The sequence below is a fragment of the Acyrthosiphon pisum genome, chromosome A1 (genome assembly GCF_005508785.2).
Source record: "Acyrthosiphon pisum isolate AL4f chromosome A1, pea_aphid_22Mar2018_4r6ur, whole genome shotgun sequence".
Lineage (NCBI taxonomy): Eukaryota > Metazoa > Arthropoda > Insecta > Hemiptera > Aphididae > Acyrthosiphon > Acyrthosiphon pisum.
Window position 1 is genome coordinate 170,157,951 of NC_042494.1, and position 7,268 is coordinate 170,165,218.

The window sequence follows — 7,268 nt, forward strand, 5'->3', positions numbered from 1 at the left end:
TAAACGTATACTATCCTCGATATTTTATAGATTTATACAACAATGTCAATTGATTATAAAATTTATAACAAATTCTGTATTCTATAATTCTTTCATTAAGCTTATAAGATTTTTCAAAAATTTCTACAATTCCGTTTAATAACGAAAACATTGTTAATAAAGGTAATAAAAAATAACCAATCGGGCCAATTGTACTTAGAAACAATTTTAAAGCTAGTAAAAAAAAACTGACTTTTGAATAATAATTGTAACTTTTTCTATAAACTAACATATTTTTTTCTAAATACGTTTCCATTTAAATATGATTATTTTTATTAACTATAAAACATAAATATTTTAGAATTAAAAACGTGAGCCTTTTTAGGGCACGCGTTAGATTATTTAAAAATTACCTAAAATTACCTACATTATTCATGTTATCCATTCTCTTTTTATGATTGTTTGATATCAAATGTGTACTATAAGATCTCAAATACATTTTTTTTCCACATTCGCATATTTTAAAATCATTATTAACTTTGGCTTTCATACAAATTTTACACCACTTTTGGTTTTTACTAAATTCATAGGTTTTCTTAAAATCTTGACATTTTGTACATAAATAAACTTCCTCTAATTTTAAAGATTGTAATAATGAGTTATAATCTTTTCATAAAGACTAATAATTTTGCTGTTACGATTCATTGTCTTATATTTATTTTTATTTTTATTTATAAAAAATAAATTTTGATATATTTATATTTATAAAGAATCTAACACTCACCCGTATTGGGTGTATGGGAATACACCCTAAAGATATTAAAAATAATAATAATTAGTACTATTGTAAATGAATTTGAGGTGGCTGGTTTGAAACCAGTCACTTAATTTTATTAATCTTAATAATTAAAAATAGTTAGTTTTTTGTATTTTTAACATTTTTGTTTAGATTTTTTGTAATTTTTAACAGGAAAATATAAGGTCGGTTTTTTTTTGTAATGTTTTTCAATGTAATTTTAGATGTTTTTTATGTTTTTTTTTTGTGCTTTTTTTATGTTTTAGATTCTGAGTGGAACGATGAATGTATTGATTTTACAATGATGTGTGTTTTTTTTTTTATTTATTTTTGTGTCTGTCATCACCTTTTAGAACAGTAAAACTGCTTCGATTTTCTTCAACAGTAACTTTTATGATTGGAAAGTGAATCTAGTTGGTACTTTGGGGGGGTCAAAAGTAAAAATTTCCCAGTAGTTTTCAAAAGCGACGTGAAAAACAAAAGAAAAATTTAGGAAAAACTTTACGCAAAATCTGTCTTCGCGAAAATCTAAACAAATTACCGCATAAGAACATTATTTACAAATTTTGACCGAATGTTTATATTACAGCATTTTCTATACACCATAAAATTTTTCAAAAATTTTGACTCATTTTGAGCTGTTTAAGGCACATTTTCAGTTTCCCATTTTTTTTAGTTTTTTTTTTCTATAAATATCAATAACATTTTATTTATTGGTTAAAAAAGCTTAAAAATTTAATAGAAGGCTCCTAGTAGGTATATTGTTTCAAAGGCAGATGAAAAAAAAATTATAAATCCATTTTGATTGATTCAGATTGAAAATCTAAAACAAGGTTCCACGTAAATAGGTACCATTAACAGTTTTTTCTTTTTTTCTCGTATACCTTTTCAGCGCCACCCTTCTTTCGTTTTTCATCACCTTCACACATCATTTAAATTGCACATTTCAATTGAATTTTTACACTAAACACACGTCTGTAAGTATTGTAACTGACTCGGTAACTGGTTTGTGTAAAAAAGTTCAAAATCAAAATACACATAAATAATGATAAGTTAAGGTTATCAATATTATCACGCAACTAACTGAATTCTACCATACAGTATAAAATATAAATACTAAAATACCAATACCACAGATTTCTAAATAATACATTAGCATAAATTGGAGGGAAAATAGTGTAAATACCAAAATTCCTTCTATGAATTGCAATAGTTTAAGATATTAAAAATAATACCTTCGTAGGTATTTGATTTTCTTAGTATACTTTATGCTTAATTTATAAAAATATAATTTTTTTTTGTAAATATATTATAATAATTATATCGGCCCTGCTGGCCCCCACAAGAACCGGCCCATCGGGAAGTTTCCCGATTTCCCGATAGGCCAATCCGCCCCTGCACCTGGTCATGTATCAAAACAATTTAATAATACACATTACAATAATATATTGAATGACATAACACACTATAACCCCTTGAACAACACATATATATATATAAGTGTTATAATATTTAATAACCTAACCTAATACAATATATAATAATACATTAATATCCATGATGATATTTAATTATAAATAAGTTTCTTAAAAAAATGTTAAATAGAGTAAAAACTACGAAGGGTTATTCAAAATTCATATTATATGAAGCAAATATTACATATTAATATTATGCTAAGAATTATTATATACTAATTCGATTGTAAACTTGGCACAGTATGAGAAAGTTCCGTCAACTTTTTTTATTATCTTAAACTTTAGCCAATTTTACAATCTATCTATTTTAATACCTAAAATTTTCTGGTCGAGCTTACAACAAAAAAGGTAACCGCGTGCCCAGTTTACATTTGCCCGACATGCCAACGCGATTTAGGAAGCCGGTTTTGGGCCATTTCTTATAGATCGGAGAAAACTCGGTGCATCAATTCGGCGAGTGAATGTCGGCTTTGGATGACATAATATACTGTATAGGTACCGCAGCGATATTCGACATGACTTTTATAAGAAAAGTGAATTATAACTTTTATAATATAATTAATTCTTTATTAGAAAATAATGTTCTTCGCTGTATAACATAAATATAGAATTATTAAGCTGTGACACAGAAACTATAAGTTCTATTTATTTTCCAAGTTTTTATAATAGTAGCCTGTTAATGTGTTCATTTTTATTTTTTATTTGAAATTAATAAAAAAACGAGGCTACCAAGTATTATTATAATTATTTATTAGTAAATAATGGTTTGAATTATGTTAACCTTATTTTGTATGAGTAAAAACTTGAAATTCCAATGGTCGTTTAAAAATTAGAAAAATTAATTTTAAAATTAGGTACTAGCTGCTAGTTAATTTTTGGTATTTTTTAAAAAACTTTTAGTTACATTTAATTAAATAAAAATAACTCAGTAATATTAAGTTAATTCCATTTGAACAGATAATATTAAAAATGTTTCTATTTTTTAAGTTTTATTTAGTCATAAAATTTCTATTTATTATTTGTTTGAAATATTAAACATGCCGTTAAATTGGTAGATTGTCCAAAGATAAAATCAAATGTAATTAATTACTTTTAGGTAAAAATTTCTAAAAAAATAGGTGACTAGAATATATTCAAGGTAGGTACTAAACTCCGTTTCTGATAACGTCCCGAAAAGAGTCGCATGATATTATACTATATCGGCCATGGCCCATGCTGCCTTGTTCTAATTCATAAAAACAACTAACGATTTTAGTTTGAAAATCTTGTTGACAAGTTTCTTACGCGAACTGGGTAATATATATAGGGGAAATGGAAATATTTATACGGTAATGGTAAGTGGAAGCATTGATCCATCATTGTAGTTACCTGCATACAATCTATTTATTGATGAATTTATGATTTTTAAAAGCTTAGAATTTATGATTTTTGTAAGATCATTCCCAATTTATTTAGTCTTTAAGATAGGTTATGTATTCAAATGGCTTTAAAAAAAGCTACCAATACCATACAAGCTGTAAAATTAGTTTTATATATCTATGGGATGACCCTTACATTATTCCGTACATTATGACTTATAACTTTTGAGCAAGGTTTGGGCATGAGAATAATTTTTTTTAACTTAGTTAAGGTAAGTTAATATCCATCAATAACAAAAAGTTAAAAATTAAAAGTTATATTAACTATAGGTTAATTTAGGTAAGTTAAAAGTTAATACAAACTTAATGTTAACTTTTTATTAAGTTTGAGAAAAGTTAACTTGTTTATACAACGCAGAACGCTAGCATACTTAATTCTTTTCCTACCTAAAACTAAATTATAGACTATAGTGTTTATAATATATACAGTATTTCCATATGCCTAAGTTAGATTCGAATGATATGCATTTATAACTTTTATAAACAATTCCCGGTAAATATTTTTTGACATGAAAACAAAATTGACTGAATTAGTGAAATATAATAAAATTAAGAACAAAATAAATTAACTTAACTTACTCCATAAAATGAAAAATTAATTTGTTAACTCCAAGTTACTTAAAAAATAAATGTAGTAAGTTAATAGTTAAGTTAATGAAAAGCCAAAAGTAACTAGTTCAGTTAAAAAGTTTAAATTAAATTAACTTTTCAACTTAACTTGAACTTTTTAACTCGTTGATGCCCAGCCTTGCTTTCTAGTACATAATAATTAGCGAACTGAACTTCAATTTTAAATGACGCAATTTCATAATTGATAATCAAGTACTATTATAACCACCATCATGCTATTTTTACTTATAACAAAATGATGATGTAAATAAAATGTGATCAAAAGAGGTCAGGCTTTAGCATGTAATTCTGCGCCACAGTCATGAGATGGCACCACCCCCTTTGAAAAGTTGACGCAACTGCGTCAAAATTGAGCGCTTCAGCTCGCCACCTATAATAATTGTATACCTATAAAACTAAAAATGGTAAATGTAAATTAATGAATTATAAATCTATGTTTATAGGTAACAACAACAGTTAATTATAGAATCACTTTAAAGGTTGGTCACCCATTAGTCAGTAGCGGCAGACGTTACTTACTCTCAGTCGCATTACACCACTGGTAGCAGCAAACGTGCCAAGCCACTATACAATTATTAAATGAATACCTTATACCTATACCTAAGTCCTATACCTATTATACTTATCGTAAATGCATACAATGAGGTATGAAACAGTCCTCCTCAATAGGTACATCTATATAATCCCAACATTTAATTTTTGTGTCTATATACTATGCGTAAATACTAAATACTTAGAGCAGGCATATAAATTGAACTCATAAACATTTGAATCAGTAGATGTAAATATTATATTCACTGAAAATTTTTTTATTTATTGTCACAATTTCTCTTTACGTTAAGACTAATTGTTCAGAAGAATATTTTCCACCCGTGTAGTGTTCTTCCATCAAAACGTTTTTTTTTTTTTTTTTGCTAGATATGGATTAATTGCTAAAATATTTGCAATATCTGCTGGAAACGATTCCATCATATTTCCAAACATTTTTACTTGACACCTAAAATAACATTTTAATAATAATCTGATTGACACATCTTAAAAAACATAGTATTATTTTAAAAACACGATGTACCCAAACATTGTATTCATTTTTTATGACGACTGAGAACAATTATACCTAAAATTGTGTCTAATCGTTCTCCCAATATCCATGCAAAAATATTGTTTTTGCCCAAATGTGTTACAGCCATTATTTTTACAAATAATCAGCTTAAAATTGTTGAAAAGTTGCCATAGATGACGTGCTCTATTTAATTTGTTTGACATTGACAACCTTTTTTTGAATTTTATCAAATAACAAAACGGTTTTTGGTTTTTTCTTTTAGCTTTGTTCCCATCCTCCCGTTCCATAACTGTGTCTACGCCTCTTCTCTATACATTGGTATATGTGGCTTGTAATAAACATGGTAAATAATTTAAAAAAAAAAATAAAAATTAGTGATGTCACCTGCTTCTGCTGAAAGGTCGTTTTCAAAATTAAAATTGGCCTAACCCTTGCCCCCCCCCCCTTGGATCCGCGCCTGCAGGTAATACTATTTCGGCATTTCACAAGATAGATTATCAAGCTTAGCTTTACTAATATTGAAAGATTGCAAACTTCCGAAATAGATGTAGATAATATAATAAATATTTTTGCAAACACAAAAGCCAGAAAAATGAATTTTTTATATTAAAACTTTAAATATTTTGTCAAAAAAATTGTGTATTTTTAATAATTAGGTATATTAAAATTTTACAATAAAAAGCCATTTAAAAATTTAAAATTTAAAAATGCATGCAAGGTTGTTAATTGTTATACCTATTTGAGTAAGTAGGTATTTGATATAAACCTATACAATATAAATTACATATTTAAGTGGGTACCTACTTCATAAATATGTAGTGTTGTAAAATACACAACAGTTATAACTTATAGATATATAGTTTTATATGTATAATGTTTACCCATGTCGTAGTACCTCCACTGGGAGGCCTCTGAAATCTGTTTAATCTGCCTTTTTATTTTTATTTATTTTAGTTTATTCTATAACATAAATTATTCTTATTGTTCACTTTGAAACAGATTGAACAAAATGTATGAACTAAAAAAAAAGTATCTATATATAAGTAGGTATACACAAAACCTTAAAATTTTGGCACTTACAGATTGTAATACTTACAATAAAAATTAATTTAGGAAGGGGCCCAAAAAAAATATCGCACACGGTGCCCTATTATTATGTACTTGTGGCACTGGGTACTCAGATTGAAAACCACTGGTATATGGTATATAGGTACAGGAGCCTATTTACCATTTTCCGCCCCCTCGGCATTAGTTTCATGCAAGTTGTATACAAAAAAAATTAATATAAAATATAAATTTAAGTAAATATAATTATGAAATTATGAAAACTAAAAATTAACTAAAAAATTGCAGCCCAAAAAATATCGGTGAAGATAAAAAATTGTTCGCATTGGCGAAAAACTTGAAATTGTAATACAAGGCCCTCAGGTCCCTCGTAAGTGGTTGTGAGTGGAAATTAAAAAAAAAAGTTGAGCATAAACCTACAATAATTTGTTATGAGAGTCAAAAGTCAAAATGTGGATGAAATTCATTAAAATCACGAAAGTTGGCAAATTATTTGGAGTTAGAAATTCATAAAAATGTTTCTATTTACATATCTTCTATTTGAAAATGTAATTCAATATTCGTATTAAGTTTTGCTATAGGTATTTAACATAAAAATAACTTTCCCGAAAAATCAGATTAAATTATGTTCAAAGTTAGACATTGGATATTCACTCGTAATTTAACAAACCTCATACAACGATTTTCTTGTTTGGTTGTTATTCAATAAGTAACTAATAAGTAATAACCGTAGATACTTAAAATTTACACTAAATATTTATTTTATAATTCCCTATACTTGATAAAATATTCAAAATATTTTTAATCGTTTTGAGTTATTTGACATTTTTAGACATTTGACA